The sequence below is a fragment of the Cherax quadricarinatus genome, chromosome 38 (assembly GCF_038502225.1).
Source record: "Cherax quadricarinatus isolate ZL_2023a chromosome 38, ASM3850222v1, whole genome shotgun sequence".
In the NCBI taxonomy this organism is placed as follows: domain Eukaryota; kingdom Metazoa; phylum Arthropoda; class Malacostraca; order Decapoda; family Parastacidae; genus Cherax; species Cherax quadricarinatus.
The window spans coordinates 31,373,839-31,397,548 of NC_091329.1; the positions used below are offsets into that span (position 1 = coordinate 31,373,839).

Genomic DNA, 23,710 nt, shown 5'->3' on the forward strand with positions numbered 1-23,710 from the left:
TTACGCCATGGTCACACTTGTCGAAGGCTTTTGCAAAGTCTGTATATATTACATCTGCATTCTTTTTGTCTTCTAGTGCATCTAGGACCTTGTCATAGTGATCCAATAGTTGAGACAGACAGGAGCGACCTGTTCTAAACCCATGTTGCCCTGGGTTGTGTAACTGATGGGTTTCTAGATGGGTGGTGATCTTGCTTCTTAGGACCCTTTCAAAGATTTTTATGATATGGGATGTTAGTGCTATCGGTCTGTAGTTCTTTGCTGTTGCTTTACTGCCCCCTTTGTGGAGTGGGGCTATGTCTGTTGTTTTTAGTAACTGTGGGACGACCCCCGTGTCCATGCTCCCTCTCCATAGGATGGAAAAGGCTCGTGATAGTGGCTTCTTGCAGTTCATGATGAACACGGAGTTCCATGAGTCTGGCCCTGGGGCAGAGTGCATGGGCATGTCATTTATCGCCTGTTCGAAGTCATTTGGCGTCAGGATAACATCGGATAGGCTTGTGTTTCCCAACCTTGACTAACTTGGCAGCGAGACATTCTGGACACTGCTTGTGAGCAATTTTATTAACGTGATTTAACTTCAGTTGCTTTAATCTGTCTTCGACATTCAGCAGATCAAGCTGTCATTCATCCTGGCCTACTTACTGAATCATGGAATACCATGACTGAAGGACCTCAATGGAAATAAGATTGATAATCATCGATGATGCTCTGACTCTCTTAGGTTATCCTTAGTGGTTAATCCTACAGGTTTAAAATCACAACAAATCTAAAGTTATCTTAGCAACAACAAAGCAACAACAGGTGCTGTATTACATTGGCAGTGTTCTTGACATGTTCTTGGAGACTCTTACTCAGGAAGTAAGTCTCCTGTCTGCTGCTGTTTAGGCCTAGGGCCCTCCTCTTTCAAATTAGCAATTTAAAGTTCCTGTTTTTCAGTCAGAAGGAAACTTTGTTTCCTCATTTCTTCTTAGATATGGATAATATCTTTTAATCTGTGGACTCCGAGAGTAGAGCTCAATAAAGCGTAAGTCCCGGTGGCCCTTCACAACCCCAACAACAATAATTGTTGTCTGCTGACATCTCGCTTGTTTCCACGGATACCACCACTAAATTAACAGTTTTTATGTTATATTCGTGATATACTGATCACTGAGGTAAGTAGTAATGGTGGCATAAGAATTTTAATCGATACAATATGCAATGTGGAGTGGAAAGTTGAGGAATATATTGTAGCTCCTTCACGTGTGTAACTTGACTCTCCTGGTTACCTAACCTGTGATATACCTGTGATGAGTTGACACGGGAGTTGACACGGGAGTTGACACGGGAGTTGATATGGGAGTTGACACGGGAGTTGATACGGGAGTTGACACGGGAGTTGATACGGGAGTTGACACGGGAGTTGATACGGGAGTTGACGATGGAAATAAATGGTATAAAATACCGATACAATGGAAATATAAACACAAATGCAGTATAATGTGATCCTTTATTGACAACATTTCACCCACGCAGTGGGCTTGAAAAAGCCCGGTGGTCTGGTGGCTAAAGCTCCCGCTTCACACACGGAGGGCCCGGGTTCGATTCCCGGCGGGTGGAAATTCCGACACGTTTCCTTACACCTGTTGTCCTGTTCACCTAGCAGCAAATAGGTACCTGGGTGTTAGTCGACTGGTGTGGGTCGCATCCTGGGGGACAAGATTAAGGACCCCAATGGAAATAAGTTAGACAGTCCTCGATGACGCACTGACTTTCTTGGGTTATCCTGGGTGGCTAACCCTCCGGGGTTAAAAATCCGAACAAAATCTTATCTTATCTTATCTTATCATTATACTGCATTTGTGTTTATATTTCCACGGGAGTTGACACGGGAGTTGACACGGGAGTTGACACGGGAGTTGACACGGGAGTTGACACGGGAGTTGACACGGGAGTTGACACGGGAGTTGACACGGGAGTTGACACGGGAGTTGACACGGGAGTTGACACGGGGGTTGACACGGGGGTTGGCATGGGAGTTGACACGGGGGTTGGCATGGGAGTTGACACGGAAGTTGACACGGGGGTTGGCATGGGAGTTGACACGGAAGTTGACACGGGAGTTGACACGGGAGTTGACATGGGAGTTGACACGGGAATTGACACGGGAGTTGATATGGGAGTTGACACGGGAGTTGACACGGGAGTTGACACGGGAGTTGACACGGGAGTTGACACGGGAGTTGATATGGGAGTTGATATGGGAGTTGACACGGGAGTTGACACGGGAGTTGACACGGGGGTTGACACGGGAGTTGACACGGGAGTTGACACGGGAGTTGACACGGGAGTTGACACGGGAGTTGACACGGGAGTTGACACGGGGGTTGACACGGGGGTTGGCATGGGAGTTGACACGGAAGTTGACACGGGGGTTGGCATGGGAGTTGACACAGGAGTTGACACGGGAGTTGACACAGGAGTTGACATGGAAGTTGACATGGGAGTTGATACGTGAGTTGACTTGGGAATTGACATGGGAGTTGATACAGGAGCTGATACAGGAGTTGGCATGGGAGTTGACATGGGAGTTGACATGGGAGTTGACATGGGATTTGACACGGGAGTTGATACAGGAGTTGACACAGGAGTTGAGACTTCAATGTTTACACCAGAAGGAACACAGCAGCAGGCCTACTGGCCCATGCTAGGGTGGTTCAACTCACACTCTTATACCCACCAAATCTATGTTTAAAGATTGCAACAATATGACAAGAAATCTAGAGTCTGGGAACTTTTTTTTTAATTTAGTTAAAACTCGGAGAAAGTTATTACAAATCAATTAGTTTCGTTATTTTATGGATTTATTTTATTTATGAAAAAGTTTATTTCAGCAATTTTTGAGTACCATCTTGCTTTGGGTTAGTATAGTTTGGTCTAACTTGACTAGTGTCTATCATGAGGGAGGTCTGCTGGCTGGTGACTCAATATGACATTTACAAGCATTGTACAAGCTGCACTTGTTCCTAATAGAAAATTTAACTCAAACGTGAATCACCCTAAATGGTGAATGTTGAAGGTCACTTGACTGAGCAACATATTCAGTTTAAGAGAGAAGCAAAAAAAAAAAAAAAGGGGGGGGAACAAGGGAAATCTAAAAGAGAAAATGAAATTTAGGTTGTGAGATAATCAGAGACAAATCCTAAGGGTTCTTTCAGATATATACACCTACCATCCGACTTACAACCGAGTTTGGTTCCGAGAAACCGGTCATAAGTTGAAATGGTCGCAAGTCAAACTTTACTTCTGAATATCAACAAAACATTTTTGTAATGACTTTATTTTATTGTTTTATTTTGGTATTTCATGTTTTACTTTACTTTTTATGTTGTTAGTACTGTATTTTATACTGTAAGGTTTAGGATAAGCACTGTGTACAACACAAATAGTTGTTTATTTCCCAAATATTTGGCATAAAAAACACAGTCGTAAGTCGAGTGGTCGTAAGTCGAGCAGGTTGTAAGTCGGACGGTAGGTATACCTCTGTAAGAGTTTGTTAGCACTGATTTAATGCTAAGACAACAATGCATAAGTGCTTGTTATAAAGCTAGTGGAATTCTCTCCTTCACATGAAGTATAAATGATGGAAGTTCAGCTTTATACTTAAACCTTGTATGTTACACAAATAACCCGCACATAGAAGAGAGGAGCTTATGACGATGTTTCGGTCCGACTTGGACCATTTACAAAGTCACAGTGTGACTTTGTAAATGGTCCAAGTCGGACCGAAACATCGTCATAAGCTCTTGTCTTCTATGTGCGGGTTATTTGTGTATCATTCCAGTCACAGTATTGTGCCTTTTTTTTGATAACCTTGTATGTCTTTGGTTAGATCTCATTTAGACTGTGCTGATCAATTCTGGTCTTCATATTACAGGATGGTCATAAATGCTCTTGAAAATATATAGAGAAAGATGATGAAACTTATTACACGCATTAGAAACCTTTCCTATGAAATTAGGCTGAAAACACTGACCTTGCACTCTTTGTAAAGACATTGTACTAAAGGAGGTACAATTGAAGTGAAGAGTTGGAAAGCAGGAATAATGGGGATATAAATAGTGTGTGGAAAATATTTAACTAACACAGGACTCACAATAATGGGTTTAAGTTTATGAAATTTAAATTTATCAAGAATAGTATTAGATAGTAGAACCCCACGACACTCTTTGTCAGTTTGGGTTCTGACCAAAAAAAAAAAAAAGTACTAATGATGCAATAATAAGAATGCTTGGCTCTGTTTATTCAGCACTTGAAAGAAATGATTATCCTACTGGACTTTTTTAATCAACAAAAGGCTTTTGACATCTCTGGCCACAGTGGTGTCGAATGCCTCAATCTTACCCACTATGACTTAAAGGACACAGTCACAGATATTTCAGATCCTTCCTCTTTAACAAGCAACATGTATCTTAAATACAATAGCTCATCTAGTTGTACATGAATGGCATACAATACTGACAAGATGATAATTAGACATGTACAACATCTCGGTATCTTTATTGTAGATGTTTCACCAACCAGTGACTTTATCAATACAAATTCAAGGACATAATTGGAAGACAGTAGAACTATATACAGAAGATGAGGTAATCAGTCCCTCAGCCTAGGAGTTGGTGAAGAGCATCTAATCTTGCCTATACTTCAAATTCTTAATGTCTACAGTGCTTTTCACCAACTCCAAGGTTGAAGGACTGATAACCTCATCTTTTGTATATAGTTCTACTGTCTTCCAAATATTGTCCTTGAATTTGTATTGGTAAAGCCACTTGTTGGTGAAACATCTGCAATAAAGATACCCATATGTTGCACATGTGTCTAATTTTCAACTTATCTAGTATCTTAACCATAAACCTAGGTGTACCCAACAGCAGCATTCTGGGCTCTCTTCTTTTTCTCATTTATATCCAGTGGTGGTTCGTAGCGCTAGTAATACCTATACACATACTATCATACCGCATCAAACTTCTATTTTTAATATTTTTTTATCTTGTTTCAACAAAAAATAAAAAATTCGCTTATAAATACATTGAGAACAACATACAACAGATTTTTCCTGTAATATATTTATCAGTTGCAAATTATTTTAGCGTAAGATTGACGAAGTTATACATCTGGCAGTGAGCATCTGAGGGGACTGCAGCTCTGCAGCTCCTATGGATGAGATGCCACTGTCTATATCATTGACCTGCCATATGCCACCCAGCATCTGAAACCTGTGCTCTTTGCTGACAACAGAACCTTTTCAGTATTAGGTCCAGATCCTGTGTCAATAAATAAAAGAGTGAATTATGAACTTATAAATGTCCATAAATTAATGATTACCAAAAAACTAGCTCTCAAGTGTTGAAAAGATATTCTAGAGTAGACCGTTACATTACACGGATTTACAGTGGACCCCCAATTTTAAGTGGCTGCGACTTAAGTGAAATCCGACTTTCGGCAACTTTTTTCGTCGAAATATAGCCCCGCAGTTCATGATTTGCCTTGCGATTCATCCGTTGTTCGGGTTGTGTCCGTGCAGCCGGGAGCAGCCAGGCATACACAAAGGCTCCCACACAACATTCAGAGTTAGTGTGGCATGATTTGTGGGTGAGTGGCCATCACCCCACGGATTCATACGATATATTTCATAATAATCTATTGTTTTTTGTGCTTGCAACTGCTAAATAGGCCACCATGGGCCCAACTAAAGCTCCTAGTGCCAGGCCTATGGTAAAGAAGGAAAGAAACACAAAAGAATTCAAGAAAAAACTCGTACCAAAGTGGAGGAGGAGGAAGAGAGAGGGGAGAATGTGCCTTCTTCAGTGATTCTACGATATGTACAATACTAAAGCAGCAGGTATCGATAAAGGCTGTAGTGCCAGCCAGCAATAAAGTGTAGCGTTAGCAGTGTAGCAAATAAGTTAAGCAATTAAGCGATAGAAAAACAACACGAAAGTAACTCTCCAATGTTGTTGGTGCATAGGGCTACTGAACATATGCCGCCCTGCCATCTTCCACCCTAAACCTCTGCCAGCATCTTCTCCATCAAACTAATTAAACTAATATCTCCTCCAAGGTCAGTGTACATATTTCTTATTTATAAATTAAAATGTAAATATTTCTTATTTATAAATTACGTACATTGTTTCAGTGTAAATAGTGGTGGTGGCTTCTGCTGCCGCCTCATTACCACTAATATGTACGGCTTGTCTCGGTGGCCCTTATAAACCCAACAACAGCAACACCACCACTTGCTCCTCACATTATGACATATTTTATTAATTCTAGAGTATATATCATGTTTCTATGTTATTAATATTGTTTTTTATATTAGATGAATTGTGATAGGTAAATAAGCCGTAGAGATGATATCAGCGTCATATTGAAGCATATTTAACTCTCCTTCCTCTCGCCTACTACCTGTCTGCCATACACCAACATGAGTCTTCAATAAAGGTAAGTGTGATGTTAAATGTTCATTTATCCATTTTATTAGTGCTTTATATTTATTTGTCATTGTTTTCTGTATGCAAGTCTATTTAATCTTTAAAAAAATATTTTTTGTTAACCCTTTAAAGGTTTCTGATGTACTAGTACAGCTTATGCGCCAGGGTTTTTGACGTCCTAGTACGCATAAATTCTAGCGCCTTCAAATCTCACGGGAAAAGGCTGGTAGGCCTAGATGTGAGAGAATGGGTGTGTGTGTGGTCGGTGTGCGCGGTAGAAAAAAAATCTGGGACCCAGTGGCGCATTGTGGGAATGCCATTTTAGTAGACCTTGTTCACCATGCCTAGCGGTAAGAAGCTCCTCACTCCTCGGTGAATTGGGACACTTTTGTTTCCCAGTGACAGTTCTAATACAGATGAAAGTGCCAGTGAAGATGAGTTTCAAGGTTTTGGTGAGATTGTGACTGAAATTAATGATCATAATACCAGCAATAGTGAGGAAAACCCAGACGACCCTCAGCCTTCCACCTCTGCTGCTGGGCCGTCTTGTTCATGTTCAGTTGTAACAGAATCAAAGAGGAAACTCCTATTTTCCCAAATCCCGGACTCAGATGTGAGCATTGGTGATGATAATGAATATGAACAACAAGCTCTTGAAACCAGTTCCAGTAGTGATAGTGAAGTGGAATATTCTCCAGTGAAGCGTTAGTATATACTACGATATATGTGCTCTGGTAGTGTGCCATATGCTATTCCAAGGGGAAGGAGTACATCTCGGAGTACATCCCGTGGCTGTATAACAGGAACAGACAGTGAAAATGAAGATGATAGTGTTGCAATAGGGATGGAAAATGTGCATGGTGGTATTAGTGGTGGTGCCAGCCATGAGGCACCAGCAGTGGGCCATGCTGCCACCCACGCTGCCACCCACGCTGCCACCCATGCCACTGCCTCAACTGATCTACAACAAAGGCCACCATCCCCCACCCACCCACCACACCAGCCTCCACAACCACAACCTCCACAACCACAACCTCCACAGCTACAACCTCCACAACCACAAACTCCACAACCACAACCTCCACAACCACAAACTCCACAACCACAACCACCTGTCAATGTCCAGTACCCACCAGCAGACCGCACCTGGGATTGGCAGGAAGCTGCCAATTTTGTTCCAAATCCCCACCAGTTTGATGAAAGCCAAAGTGGAATACGGCCATGTTGTACACTGGGGAACACGGCCAGTGAACTGGAATGTTTCGAGTTATTCTTTGACGAACCCCTGATGGAAAGTATTGTCAGGGAAAGCAACAGATACTACGAGTACACATTGGCAAACACAATACTTTCACCAAAATCACGTGTACACAAGTGGAAGGAGACAACTGTGGCTGAGATGTATATTTTGTTTGCCACAGTAATGCTTATGCCACATGTGTATAAGCACAGAGTGAAATCATACTGGTCAACCGACCGCCTCATTGCAACCCCAGGTTTCAGTGATATAATGCCAGTGATTCAATTTGTGCTACTATTACGTATGCTTCACTTCTCAGACAAAACCAGGCCTGACAGAAGTGACAGGTTATATAAGATTAGGAATGTGTTTGTGTATCTGAAAGAGAAATTCAGTATATATTTTTATCCCTTCAGGAAGCTTGTAATTGAAGAGTCTTTCATTCTGTTCAAAGGAAGACTCTCTTTCAAGCAGTACATACCAAGCAAGAGGAAACGCTTTGGTATAAAGTTGTTTGTGCTTTGTGACTGCTACAGTGGTCTGGTATTGGATATTACTGTGTACACCTGAAGTTATACATTGCAAAATACCAGGAAGTTATTGGGCATCTCTGGTAATGTGGTTAGAACAATGATAGAACCATACCTTGGTAAGGGACATATACAGGAGGGCCCCGCTTTACGGCGTTTCGCTTTACGGTGTTCCGCTAATACAGACATTTCAAATTATGACCAAAACTCGCTATACGGCTCCCCCCACCTGTCTTTCTAATACGGTCACAGCGGCCCACCGAGTTTGTTTACATTCTCCCTGAGCACATCTCCTTATTATGTCTGGAAACTTTCCAAAATTTCAAGTGTTTTAAAGTTATTTTATATTTTATATGTATTGTACTTGATAATTAAACTTGTGTACACCTGTACCTAAATAAACTTACACACTGTGCTGGCATGTAGGTACACATTAAAATCACTAAGAGTCTCTCTACTCTTGATGCAATAATAATAATAATAATAATAATAATAGTAATAATAATAGTAATAATAATAATCTCTTGGGCGCATTAATGTCGCATATTACGTTAATATAGACATTTCCCTTAATCTATGATATTTTTTTCAAAATTATATAAGAAACACATTATGTAACACACAAACATGATACATGCACCCACAGTATAAAAATTTATACAAATATATACGAGATGTTTACCAAACGGTTTCTAGAAGTGTCGGAAGAATTACGTTTTCTCTAGCCCGTCACCTGTTACTAGGGATAACTGTAGAAAAATATTCCTTTCGTATGCCTTCACTTTATAGCTATAATTCTGTACTAACTTGTACACAGTGTAAGAGTATTTGTTTCGTGATTTAATTATTATAATAATAATAAAAATATTATAAGGTAAAAGTTTCACAAACTCTTACAAATGTACATGAATGAACTAAAACTGGACACGTATTAATACCGTCTATTTCGCCTGACCGAGTGATCGTCCACAACCTGTTCAGTTTGTTTACGCTGTCTGAGCTCGGTGTATCATTAAATGTTGTATATTACGTTAATATACACATTTTCATTAATCCATCCGTGATATTTTTTTTCAAAATTATATAATAAACACGATACATAACATAAATACATAACAACATATGTGTAGAGAACCTAGGATAACCCAAAAAAGTCAGAGTGACTTACTTCCATTGCCTTCACTCAGAGCATCATTTCTTCTCAAAATGATGTTACATGAGAATGGGAGTGTTCTTCTTTATTTATTCTACCATATCAATGTAGAGACAACCTGTACACAATGTAACTTGTACACAAACCAGACGTGTACACTTCGTTTGTTTACAAAACTTACGTTCGCCTGGTTTGTTTACATAACTCTGCGCCTGTCCCCTCTCATGTACTCATTCTTTCTCTCTCTCATTTATTCGTTTTATCTCATTTACTTACTCCTGACCCTATATTAAGACAACAAATATTTTAAGGTAAGTAATGAGTGAACTGTATATACATTTTATCGCTCTGGGATGCTTAAATATCATAGAATAGTATGTGTGGGTGGGGTGGCCTGGTATGGTAGCCTGGCTGACACCATACATACCACACTTGATTTCTTACAATAAATACTACTTGTCTCACCCTAGATTAAGACTATAAATATTTTAAGGTAAGTAATGAGTGCACTGTGTGTGTATTGTACTTTTTTATTGTTTTTTGATGCCTGGTTCTATTGCTAACATAATATATGTTAGTGTAAACTTGTTATCTAGTGTTCGTATGCATTTGTAAGTGGAAAAAAAAGGTGTTCCACTTTACGGCGGTTTCCGCTTTACGGCGGTTGCCTGGAACCTAACCCGCCGTATAAGTGGGGCCCTCCTGTACTGTATTATATACTGATAACTGGTACACAGCCCCTCACTCAGTGATTTTTTGTGAGTGAACATGACAGGTGTGTGGCACAGTGCGTGCAAATCGTAAACATATGCATAGGTTTGACGCTGGCACTCATAGAGGCCAGATGCAGGCGTTTGCTGCCAATGACATCATGGCATTTCGGTGGCATGACAAACGAGATGTCACACAGTTGTCATCAGTTCACTCTAATGAAATGACAAGCACTGGCAGGTAGCATAGAGACAGCAATGAACCCATTTTAAAACCTGCAGCTGTGATTGATTACACCCTCAATATGCGCTCAGTGGACAACTGTGACATGCAGATAGGGTTTGCTGATTGTGTTCGCAAGAATTATAAGTGGTACATAAAACTCTTTTTCCATCTTCTGGACATTTCTGTGCTCAATGCTTATAATATGTATAAGATGAGGACCAGAAACAAACCACCATATGGCGAATTCTGTTTGTCTGTCGTCAGACAAATAGTATTCAAGTACCAAGGAGCAACACCTGCAATAGAAAACTGCCCACTAAATTATCAACAACTACCTTCTCGTCTGAAGCATGGTGATCGCTTCCTGGTAATACTGCCTGCTACTGCTTTCAAGAAAAAGGCTCAGAAGAGGTGTTACGTCTGTGCACATACAAAAAATGCCCACAACAACGCAGAGACACTTGTTTTATGTGTGAGGAGTGTAAAACACCACTGTGCATGACACCATGTTTCAAAGACTTCCACAGGCTGCAGAACTTCTAGAAACATTCCCTGTGACTATATGTGTATATAAAATATAGAAAAATAGTAATAAACAACATTTCATATCGTTTGTGTAAACAACAATTATAAACATTATAAGGACAACAGTGTTTGTGGAGTTATTGTGTAGTAAATAAAGAGAAAAAACTTACAAAATACTGCTCATATTGGTCTCACAGGCCATAAAAGTTACTTGAAAAAAAATAAAAAATAATAGAAAATAATACCAAAAAACTAAATAATAGAAAATAATACCAAAAAACTAAATAAAGTAAAACCGGGTGACCAGCATTCGGCGATGTTGCCGCATGCCGGTCATTTTCTGTCAACCTCACGCCTCCACATCTCGGTAAGTATTGATGGTAAAAATTTTTGTTTAGCCTATAATATTTAAAAAAAAAACTTTTTTCATAAAAAATAATTTTTTTTTTTTAAATTTTGGCGACCCTGAGAACAATTCTGGGAGAGGGCCTGTCGATCCTGAAAGGGTTAATACTTTTGGGCGTCTGAAACGGATTAATTGGATTTCCATTATTTCTTATGGGGAAAATGGTTTTTGCCATTCAACAGACTCTCTGGAACAGATTAATCATGAAACTCGGGGTCCACTGTATTTGCCATGTTTTGGTTATTGCCCTATTGAAAAATTGTGGCACAGTTTTATACAACACTTCATAAAATTAACAGTTCCATTTGCGGCCCGGTCACATTCTGGGCTGTGGGGTGTTGACCCCTGAAACCCTCTCCAGGTATCCAAGTAACTCAAGCTACAGCCTTGTTGTGGGTCAGTGGGGGAGACCTACCACCATCCCTTGCCACCCCCATACCAGCATTCATGAATGTGTGTCCAGTTCCATTCTGTCTTAGGACAGAATTGTGTTTTAATCTTTTAATTGCCATATCTTGTATCTGCCAAGCAATCATAGCACCCAGTGGCAGTAAAAGGTATAAGCATTTAAGTCTTAGAATTAATGAAGAAAATAGAGATACAGTGGACCTTTGTTTTTCGTGATTAATCCATTCCAGAGAGTCTGCTGAAAATTGAATTTTATGAATGGCGAAACCATTTTTCCCATAAGAAATAATGGAAATACAATTAATCCATTCCAGACACCCAAAACCATTAAAAAAAATTTTTTTTCAAAATTAAATGAAGATTTGCATACAGAAAACAATGAGAAATCAAGTACAGTGAAACCCCGGGTTTTGGCCATAATCCGTTCCAGGAGCTAGGCCTAAACACAAAACAGCCAAAAGGCAAAAAAGTATTTCCCATAAGAAATAATGTAAATAAAATTAATCCGTTCCAGACCCACAGAAATATTCACAAAAATACATTTTTTAAATAATAACTATAGTTTTACATTCACGCAACACAGATGAGTGCATATATATTATATAGATAAATTAAAATTTAAAAATTTAAAATAACATTTACTTACCTTTATTGAAGAGACTTGATGGCATCTGGAAGATAGGGAGGAAGAAAGAGGGAGGACTTATTGTTTGGAAGGGGAATCCTCTTTCATAAAGACTTTAGGTAACAAGTCCTTATCTGGGGTTACTTCCCTTCTTTGTCTTTTAAGGCCACTAGGACCAGCTTGAGAGTCACTGAACCCAAGTCTCACAAAATAACTGTCAAGAGTGCTCTGTTTCTGGCATCTTTTTAAGATTTCCCTGAAGCAGGACAAGGTTTTGTCACTAAACATGTTGCAGATATGGCTTGTTTGCAGCTCATTCCAGTTTGTGCACTTTTCAGTCACAGTGGCTGGCTGGCTGGCTGGCTGGCTGGCTAGCTGACTAGCTGACTGGCTGCCTAGCTGACTGGCTGGATGGCTAGCTGCTTGGTTGGCTAGCTAGATGTCTAGCTGGCTGGCTGACTGACTGGCTGGCTGCCTGACTGGCAGGATGAGAGCGCATGGTACTGTTCACTCAAGGATAAACAATGTTAGACTGGCTGACGACGCCTGCACAGGCAAGCACACAAACACGGGCAGGTGGACAGGTCTGGCACGTCCGCCGAAACCCGGGGCAATGGCCAAAGCGCGGGACAAAATTTGGCCGAAAAAGGGGGGGCGAAACCCGAAGCGGCCGATTCCCAGGGCAGCTGAAACCTGGGGTTTCACTGTACATTCATATATAAAATAATAATAACATTACACTTACCTTTATTGAAGACTTCTGGGTGGATGGAAGACAGGAGGAGGGAAGAGGATGAAGGTACACTACTGTTTGGAAGGGGAATCCTCTTCCATAAAGACTTCAGGTACCAAGTCCTTTTCTGGGGTTACTTCCCTTCATTGTTTTTTAATGGCACTGGGACCAGCTTGAGAGTCACTGGACCCCTGTCGCACAAAATATCTGCACAGAGAGCTCTTTTTCTGGTGTTTCTTTAACCCTTTCAGGGTCCAAGGCCCAAATCTGGAGTCACGCACCAGTGTCCAAGAATTTTCAAAAAAAAAATTTGTTATTTTTTCTTATGAAATCGTAGAGAATCTTTTTGTGAAGGTAATAAAACAAAAAGTACGAAATTTGGTGGAAAATTGACGAAATTATGCTCTCGCGAATTTTGATGTGTCAGCGATATTTACGAATCGGCGATTTTGCCGACTTTGACTCCCATTTTAGGCCAATTACATTATTCCAATCAACCAAATTCTTAGCTATTTCACTAGTATTACTTCTATTCTATCGATTGAGCACAAGAAATCGCCAAGTCAACTGTTTCAACTACAAAATAAAGTGATCGGAAATTGTTAATTTGGCCAATTTAACACAAAGTTCAAAATATTCCAATTTCAAAATAGGGTCCAGAATGAACAATGTAGGCATTCCTGGCACTAAACTAACATTTCCTCTGTTCATTAGTTATGTTTTGAGGCTTTACAAATAAATTCCATTTTGATTTTTTATTCACATAATGAATTTTTATTCACACCAAAAAATAGAAGATTTACTGTTATGTAATACTGTAATAATTGTATAAATATCATCACCATATTTGTGAATGTATATTAGACCCACCAGCTGACGTGTATTAGACGTATGAGGTCGTTTGTTTACTCTTGAATATCGGCAAAAATTTAACATTTCTGCTACTTTGAGCTCTGTTTCAAGCCATTTCCAGTGCTAAAACCAATCAAAATCATCTCTATTTCTGTAATATGTCTTCCATTCTATCAAATGAGACCAAGAAATCGCAAATACAACTATAAAAAACATACGAAAAAACACTGCAAAGTTGCTGTTTTAATCGAAAAATCATGATTTCATTTTTTTTCTCTCATACACAGTGTGCGGCAGGATCTGTTTTATGTGGTGAACACATACCACATAGATGTATTCTCTCATATCTAGGCCCAAATGTACCACTCACAGTTTATCAGAGTGAGCTGAGCTCATGGCGTAGATCTACGGTTTGGACCCTGAACGTAAAGCCGTAGATCTACGGGACGGACCCTGAAAGGGTTAAAACATCTCTAAAATGTGACACACCATTGTCATTGTACACGTTGCCAATAAAGCCTGCAACAGCTTTGTTAGGGTGAAGTTCATCCATAAATGTTTGCACTTTTGTCCACATTGCACAAATGTCCTTAATCTTTGAAGAAGGCACCTTCCTCCATCTCTCTTCCTCCTCCTCTAAAGCAATTTCCTGAGCTGTGGTCTATTGCTGTTGCATATGAAGGTCTTCCAGCTCTGTAGTGGCCACGACTCTTCTTAAATCTCTCAAACCAGCATTTGCTGGCCTTAAAATCACAAACATCGGCACTTTACGAGATTGTTATGCAACTGCCTTGCCTTTTCACAAATTATTGACTGCATAACACTATCTCCTGCTAGCTGTTTTTGGGTAATCCACACCAACAATAACCTCTCCACTTCTTTGAGGATTGCGATCTCTTTTTCTTTTTTGTCAGCATATCTACCCCCTTTGCAACAACATCTTCCTTGATTTCCTTTCCCTTCACCACGATCGAAGTGATGGGTGAATGGGGTTTGCCATACATCTTAGCAAGCTCTGAAACATGCACTCCAATTTCATATTTTTCAATGATTTCTATCTTTAATTCGATCATGTTTCTCATTTTCTTTGCCAAAGGACTGGCACTAGCTTTCTTTGGGCCCATGGTGAGTTATTTAGCAGTTGGAAGCACAAAAAAGAATGGAATATTATTAAGTGTATCGTATGAATGCATGGGATGATGGTCACTCACTGATAAACAATGGCACACTGAGTGCGAATGGTGTGGGAGACTGGCTTTGTGTGCACGCTGATGCTGGACGCTTACCAGACGATCGCCAAATCACGAGGCCAGTCACAAACCTCGAGGCTATACAGTGGAACCTCTCCTAACGAACGCATCGCATAACGTTAAATCCGCCTAGCGATACATTTTAACGCAAAAATTTTGCCTCGGCTAACACTAAAAAACTCGCTCAACGCAGTTCGTTCAAGACACGTCCACGTGCGGCCTGAGCCCACTTCACTTGTTCCGTGGGTGCCAGTGTTTACAAGCCAACCACCGCGGTCGCTTCCAAGCATACAATCGGAACATTTCATATTATCACAGCCTTTTTAGTGATTGCACCTGCAAAATAAGTCACCATGGGCCCCAAGAAAGCTTCTAGTACCAACCCTACAGCAAAAAGAGTGAGAATTACTATGGATATGAAGAAAGAGATCATTGCTAAGTATGAAAGTGGAGTGTGTGTCTCCAAGCTGGCCAGGTTGTACACAAAACCCCAATCAACCATCGCTACTACAGTGGACCCCCGGTTAACGATTTTAATCCGTGCAAGAGGGCTCATCGTTATGCGAAATAATCGTTATGCGAATGAATTTTCCCCATAAGAAATAATGGAAATAAAATTAATCCGTGCAAGACGCCCAAAAGTATGAAAAAAATTTTTTTTTACCACATGAAATGTTAATTTTAATACACACAAACTGAAAAAGGCATGCACAATTACATGACACTTACTTTTATTGAAGATCTGGTGATGATTGATGGGATGGGAGGAGGGGAGAGCATTATCTTCTTACTGTTTAGAAGGGGAATCCCCTTCCATTAGGACTTGAGGTAGCAAGTCCTTTTCTGGGGTTACTTCCCTTCTTCTTTTAATGCCACTAGGACCAGCTTGAGAGTCACTGGACCTCTGTCGCACAACAAATCTGTCCATAGAGCTCTGTACCTCCCGTTCCTTCAAGACTTTCCTAAAATGGGCCATAACATTGTCATTGAAATAGTCACAAGCACGGCTTGCAACAGCTGTGTCAGGGTGATTTTCATCTATAAAGGTTTGCAGTTCAACCCACTCTGCACACATTTCCTTAATCTTTGAAGTAGGCACAATGGATTCCACAACTGGCATAGGCTTCTCAGGGTTAGCCCCAAACCCTTCAAAATCTTTCTTAATTTCCATACTAATTCTCACCCTTTTTACCACAGGGTTGGCACTAGAAGCTTTCTTGGGGCCCAAGGTCACTTATTTTCCAAAAACAGCACCGAAAATACTGTAATAATACGAAATATTCCGAGTGTATGCTTGGATGTTACCGCGGAGGCTGGCTGGTAAACAATGGGAGGGAGCGGCACATGTGAGGCTGGCTGAGGGCACATTGGACGCGTCTCGGACGAAAATCGGTATGCGGGTTTTTAATCGGTATGCGCGGCAAAAATTTTGCGATAAAAGTAATCGTTATGCGGAAAAATCGCTATGCGATGCCATCGTTATGCGGGGGTCCACTGTATTGTGGCCAAGAAAACGGCAATCAAGGAAGCTGTTCTTGCCAAAGGTGCAACTTTGTTTTCGAAACAGAAATCGCAAGTGATAGAAGATGTTGATAGACTGTTATTGGTGTGGATAAACGAAAAACAGATAGCAGGAGATAGCATCTCTCAAGCGATCATATGTGAAAAGGCTAGGGAGTTGCATGACGATTTAATTAGAAAAATGCCTGCAACTAGTGATGATGTGAGTGAATTTAAGGCCAGCAAAGGTTGGTTTGAGAGATTTAAGAATCGTAGTGGCATACATAGTGTGATAAGGCATGGTGAGGCTGCCAGTTCGGACCACAACGCGGCTGAAAAATATGTGCAGGAATTCAAGGAGTACATAGACAGTGAAGGACTGAAACCTGAACAAGTGTTTAATTGTGACGAAACAGGCCTGCTTTAGAAGAAAATGCCAAACAGGATGTACATTACTCAGGAGGAAAAGGCACTCCCAGGACATAAGCCTATGAAAGACAGGCATACTCTGTTGATGTGTGCCAATGCTAGTGGTGATTGCAAAGTGAAGCCTTTATTGGTGTATCACTCTGAAACTCCCAGAGTGTTCAGGAAAAACAATGTCCTCAAGGCTAATTTGTGTGTGCTGTGGAGGGCAAACAGTAAGGCATGGGTTACTAGGGACTTTTTCTATGACTGGTTACACCATGCATTTGCCCCCACTGTGAAAAATTGCCTAATTGAATAGAAATTATACCTTAAGTGCCTCCTGGTATTAGACAATGCTCCTGGTCATCCTTCAGACGTGGCAGAGCAACGTTCTAGGGACATGAGCTTCATTAAGGTAAAGTTTTTGCCTCCTAATACCACTCTCCTGCAGCCCATGGACCAGCAGGTCATTTCCAACTTCAAGAAACTGTACGCAAAAGCTATGTTTGAAAGGTGCTTTGTAGTGACCTCAGAAACTCAGTTGACTCTAAATGAGTTTTGGAGAGATCACTTTAGCATCCTCAATTGTGTAAACATTATAGGTAAGGCTTGGGAGGAAGTGACTAAGAGGACCTTGAACTCTGCTTGGAAGAAACTGTGGCCAGAATGTGTAGACAAAAGGGATTTTGAAGGGTTTGAGGCTAACCCTGGGAATCCTATGCCAGTTGAGGAATCCATTGTGGCATTGGGGAAGTCCTTGGGGTTGGAGGTTAGTGGGGAGGATGTGGAAGAGTTGGTGGAGGAGGACAATGAAGAACTAACCACTGATGAGCTGCTAGATCATCTTCAACAGCAAGAGGCCACACCTGAGGAAACTGCTTCGGAGGAGGGGATAGAGAAATTGAGGAAGTTGCCTACTTCAAAGATTAAGGAATTGTGTGCAATGTGGCTTAAAGTGCAAACCTTTTTAGATGAAAATCACCCTCACACAGCTATTGCAAGCCGTGCTAGTGACTATTACACTGGCAATGTTGTGAAACACTTTAGGAATGTCATAAAGGAACGGAAGGTACAGGCCTCTATAGACAGATATGTTGTGTGACAGAGGTCCAGTGACTCTCAAGCTGGTCCTAGTGGCATTAAAAGAAGAAGGGAAGTAACCCCAGAAAAGGACTTGCCACCTCAAGTCCTAATGGAAGGGGAGTCCCCTTCTAAACACTAACACCATCAACACTCTTCCCTCCTCCCATCCCATCAATCATCACCAGATCTTCAATAAAGGTAAGTGTCATGTAACTGTGCATGTCTTTGTGTGTATTAAAATTAATATTTCATGTGGTAAAAATTTTTCTTTTGTTAATACTTTGGGGTGTCAGGAACGGATTAATTTGATTTCCATTATTTCTTATGGGGAACATTAATTCGCCTAACGATAATTTCGCCTAATGTTGAGCTCTCAGGAATTGATTAATAGCGTTAGGCGAGGGTTCACTGTATCTTGCCGAAAAGTTGCAAAAAGTCGGATTTCACGAAAGTCGCGGCCACTGAAACACAGGTTCACTGTACAGTGGAACCTTGGTATGCAACCTTAATTTATTCCAGAAGACTGTTCGAGTGCCGCTCCGTTTGAGTATTGAACAAGTTCTTCCCAACCAATTTTCTGCTTGGTTGGCTGTTATCACTAATCTTCGTAGGCTCCATGGTGACTTATTTATGCAAATAATACAAAAAAAAAAAATTAATGTGAAGTAACATGAAATACGTAGTTTACAGCGAAGTTCTGGCAGGTCGTATTTGTTTGGTCGAGTGCTGAGCTTTATTCGAGTAGGGAGCTGGTTGTATAGCCTATGGCCTTAATGAAGCATCAGTTTGTACAAATAAAAATTTTAGAATGAGGTAAATACAGGTACCATCCGACTTACAACCGAGCTTGGTTCCGACCAACCAGTCGTAAATAAAAATGGACGTAAGTCGAACTTTACCACTGAATACATGTATCACACTTATTGTAATGATTTTCTTTTATTGTTTCATTTTAGTATCTCCTTTTTTACTTTACTTTTTATGCTGTTAGTACTGTATTTTATACTGTAAGGTTTAGGAGAAACACTATGTACAACACAAACATTTGTTTATTTCTGAGAACATTTGCACACAAAACAATGTGGTGACCTGTACTTAGCTCTGTGAAGATCTGTGCAGTGTGTTGTCCGTGAATCTGCACAAGATGTCCTCTCTTGAGCAACTCTACCAGTATCGTAGGGGTTCTTAATGGAGATATCGAGGGTTGAAGGTAGACACACTTGTTGGATGGTAACATATATATTGTCAGACTGTGATGATGAACGTGGAGCCCAGCCTCTGCCTGTCTACGCCTGTCGAGGCCTATACGCCGTCTGAGACCGGGGCAGAGGTACGAACGGGCACATGCGCATCCTGTGACGTCACACAACAGTCACAGGCCTAAAAGGGATCTCCTATCTAAAGCACATGAATGATACTATAAGCTATGCTATATAACACAGGGATCAGCAACTATGTTGACACCAGCAGCTAAAAGAGCAGCTTAGGGTTGCTAAGCTTGAGATATGGCAATTGACAGAGGAAAGCAAGAGAATTCGAAGTAATCCTCCTGTTGTGAGTCCTCAGGTCAAGAGAGGAACCTGGCCAGTGGCTGGCCAGCATGGAACAAAGCTGAAAATCAAGAAGACTGTTGGAGTGGCAGAAACAACGAAGATCCAGAAGACTGCTGTGGAGACTTCCAACCCATTTTTTTTGGTGCTACCACACGAATGTGTGTTGTCTACTGGAAATGTCAAAATGAGTACCAAGGAATCATTGGCAGAGGAGGATGAGTTGACTTCCCATGAAACCCCAACGAAGACCATCGAAAACGTCACTATGAACTCCACCAGTGAAGGTAAGAACGTTGTTTTAGTTGGGGACAGTCAAGTGAAATTTATGAATAGGGCATTTTGTCTTAGGGACAGGAAGAGGAGGCAGAGGGTATGTTTTCCTGGAGCTGGGATGGGGGATATTGTTAGCTGTCTGGACGATATTATGAAGGGTAATGGGAGCAATCCTATTATCTGCCTCAGTGCGGGAGGCAATGATGTTGGCAGGCGTAGGAGTGAAGACCTGATTAGCAGGTATAGCACAGCAATAGAGATAATTATGAAGAAGGGTGGGAACCCTGTGATATGTGGCATTTTGCCCAGGAGAGGAGTTGGAAATGAATGGCTGTCCAGGGCAATTGGTGTCAACTGCTGGCTGGACAAACACTGTAAGTGGAGGGAGCTGTTAGGTCTTTAAACTAGAAATATATAGTGGTATGGGTTTTCATGGAAAATCAATGTATTCTGAGTGTAGTGATAGTGTGAGTTTTAAGGAAACCAGTTATAGGCAGAATGAGGAAGAGTTATTGGTGAACATAGGAAAGCCAATGGCATTAGGTGATAAGGAGAGTAACAGGCATAGTGGAGGACCAGAAATTAGCAGGAAGAAAAAAAGAGAAGGGAGGGTTTCTGAAAATATATACTAATAGTCGTAGTGAGAGAAAAAAGATGGACGAATTGAGATCAGTTGCGAGTGCGAGTAGCATTGATGTTTTTGCCATAACTGAGACATTGTTTTAATGTGAAAAATAGGGACATGCCTGCTGAATGTCACATTCAGAGTTTTAAATTGTTCCAAGTAGACAGAAGTATTGGGAAGGGGGGTGGGGTGGCACTTTATGTCCATGATCATTTCAATTGTTGCATAAAAATGGGTATAAAGTCTGAAACACATACTGAGTCTGTTTGGGTAGAATTTTCAGAGGAGCATGAAAAATTTATTTTAGGCGTGATATACCATCCCCCAAACTTGGATAGAGACTGAGGAAGACTACTCTGGGAGGAAACTGTTAAGGCCACAAGGCACGATAATGTAATATTGTTTGGAATTTTCTAATTGGGAATTTAGAATTTAATGACTTTTTAGAAGTAGTTCAGAACTGCTTTTTGAAGCAGTTTGTGGCAGAACCTACAAAAGAAAATAACCTGCTTGACTTAGTTCTGGCAAACAAGAAATCCCTTGTTAATAATTTAGAAATTTCAGAGGAACTTGGTGCTAGCGACCACAAATCAATTACATTTACCATTGAATGGAAGTATGATAGTAGGGATAACTAAGTAACAGTCCCAGATTTTTGCTTAGCAGATTACGATGGGCTTAGAGAACACTTATCATTTGTCGACTGGGGTAACGAAGAGAGCTATCAATATGACAGTTTTCTGAACACTATACATGCTACGCAAAGAACATTTATCCCGTATAAAGAAATTAGATCAAATAGAAATGATCCAAAATGGATGAATAATAGGCTCAAATATCTTTTAGGTCAGAAGAAAGGAATTTATAGGTGAGGGTCGTCTTATGAATCAGTATATTGTCATTAACCCTTTCAGGGTTTCGGACGTACTAGTACGGCTTACCAGGGTTTTTGACGTACTAGTATGCCTAAATTCTAGCGCCCTCAAATCTAGTGAGAGAAAGCTGGTAGGCCTACATATGAAAGAATGGGTCTTTGTGGTCAGTGTCCGCAGTATAAAAAAAATCCTGAAGCACACAGTGCGTAATGAGAAAAAAAAACTTTGACCGTGTTTTTGGATTAAAACAGCGACTTTGCACTATATTTTTGTATGGTATTTATTGTTGTATTCTAGTTTTCCTGGTCTCATTTTATAGAATGGAAGACATATTACAGAAATTGAGATGATTTTGACTAGTTTTACAATGAAAAGTACCTTGAAATTGAGCTCTAAGTAGTAGAAATGTTTGATTTTTACCAAAGTTCAAAAGTAACCAAATCATGCTACGCGTTCAATACACATCAACTGGTGAGTCTAATATTCTTTCACAAGTGTGCCGATATTATTTATACCACTTCTACACTAATGCAGTAGTCTGCATAACAGTAAATCTTCTATTTTTTGTGAGAATAAAAATTCAAAGTGGAAAGCAAAAGAATGTAAGAGGGGCGTGGGGATGTGACTAATGAACAGAGGAAATGTTATTTTAGTGCCAGGAATGTCTTTCTTGTTTATTCTGGACCCTATTTGGAAATTGGCATCTTTTGAAATTTGTGTGAAATTGGCAAAATTGATATATTCTGACCACTTTATTGGACAGTTGAAATAGGTAAATGGGTGGTTTCTTGTACTCATTCGATAGAAAAAATGGAGTTCTAGCGAAATAGTTATGATTTTGGTCGACTAGTACACTGGAATTGGCCGAGAATAGGGCTCAAAGTGGGCAAAATCGCCGATGCGTAAACATTGCCGAGACTGCTAACTTTGCGAGAGCATAATTCCGTAAGTTTTCCATCAAATTTCATACTTTTGGTGTCATTATGATTGGGAAAAGATTCTCTGTCTTTTCATAAGAAAAAGAAATTTATTTTTTTGAAAATTTTGCAACCCTGAGAACAAGTCTCGGAGAGGGCCTGGCGACCCTGGAAGGGTTAAAAAGGGGATAAAAAAAAGCTAAACGAGACTATGAAATTAAAGTTGCTAGGGATTCGAAAACTAACCCAAAATGTTTTTCCAGGTCTATAGAACAAAAGTTAGAGATTAAGATAGGTCCCCTTAAAAATAACTATGGAGTTCTTACGAAATGTGTTCGATTTTAAATAATTATTTTCTCTCACTTTTTACACAGGAAGACACTAACAATATCCCAGTAATTAATGTTTATAGTGGGCCTGAAAAAAATAAATTATGTAACATCACAGTCACTAGTGAAATGGTTATGAAACAAATAGACCGACTGAAGCAAAATAAGTCACCAGGACCAGATGAGGTTTTTTCAAGGGTTCTCAAGGAATGCAAAATGGAACTCTGTGAACCATTAACTAATATTTTTAATTTATCTCTTCAAACAGGTGTAGTGTCTGATATGTGGAAGATGGCTAATGTAATTCCTATTTTTAAAGCGGGAGAAGTTGTTACCGTCAAATTACCGCCCAATAAGCCTGACCTCAATTGTAGGCAAATTACTAGAGTCAGTTATAGCTGAGATTATAAGAAGCCATCTGGATAAGCATAATCTGATTTATGATACTAATTTATTAACTTTCTTCAGAAAAGCTTTTGAGGCTGTTGATCAGGATAAAATATTAGATATTATTTACATAGATGTTAGTAAGGCTTTTGATAGAGTACCGTACCAGAGACTGTTAAAGAAAGTGGCAGCTCATGGCATTGGGGAAAAAGTGCTCTCATGGCTCGAGTCATGGCTCACAGGTAGGAAGCAGTGTCCATAAATGGGGTTAAATCCGAGTGGGGATCTCTAACAAGTGGCGTTCCACAGGGATCAGTCTTGGGCTCGTTGTTGTTTATAATATATATCAATGATCTTGATGAGGGAATTACTAGTGAAATGAGCAAATTCGCCGATGACACAAAGATAGGTAGGATAATTGATTCAAACATAGATATCAGGGAACTTCAGGAGGATTTAGACAAACTCAATACCTGGTCAGAAAAGTGACAAATGCAGTTCAGTGTAGATAAATGCAAGGTTCTGCAGCTCAGGAGTGGCCATAACCCTAGCACTTGTAAGTTAAATAATGTGGAACTTAGCCATACAGATTGCAAAAAGGATTTGGGGGTTATGATAAGCAGTAACCT

The 23,710-nt window shown here is 40.3% G+C and overlaps 1 protein-coding gene across 2 annotated transcripts in view; it reads left to right on the plus strand.

Moving 5' to 3' along the window:
• Positions 1–1,026: 1,026 nt before the first annotated feature.
• Positions 1,027–23,710, plus strand: part of LOC128690691 (zinc finger protein 84) — a 38,701-nt gene continuing 16,017 nt past the window's right edge. Inside the window, exon 1 of one of the 2 annotated variants that reach the window (XM_070092222.1) lies at positions 1,027–1,157. The gene's annotated coding sequence lies outside the window, so the exon portion shown is untranslated. The remainder of the gene's footprint in view (positions 1,158–23,710) is intronic. The other variant, XM_070092223.1, reaches the window with a different exon arrangement.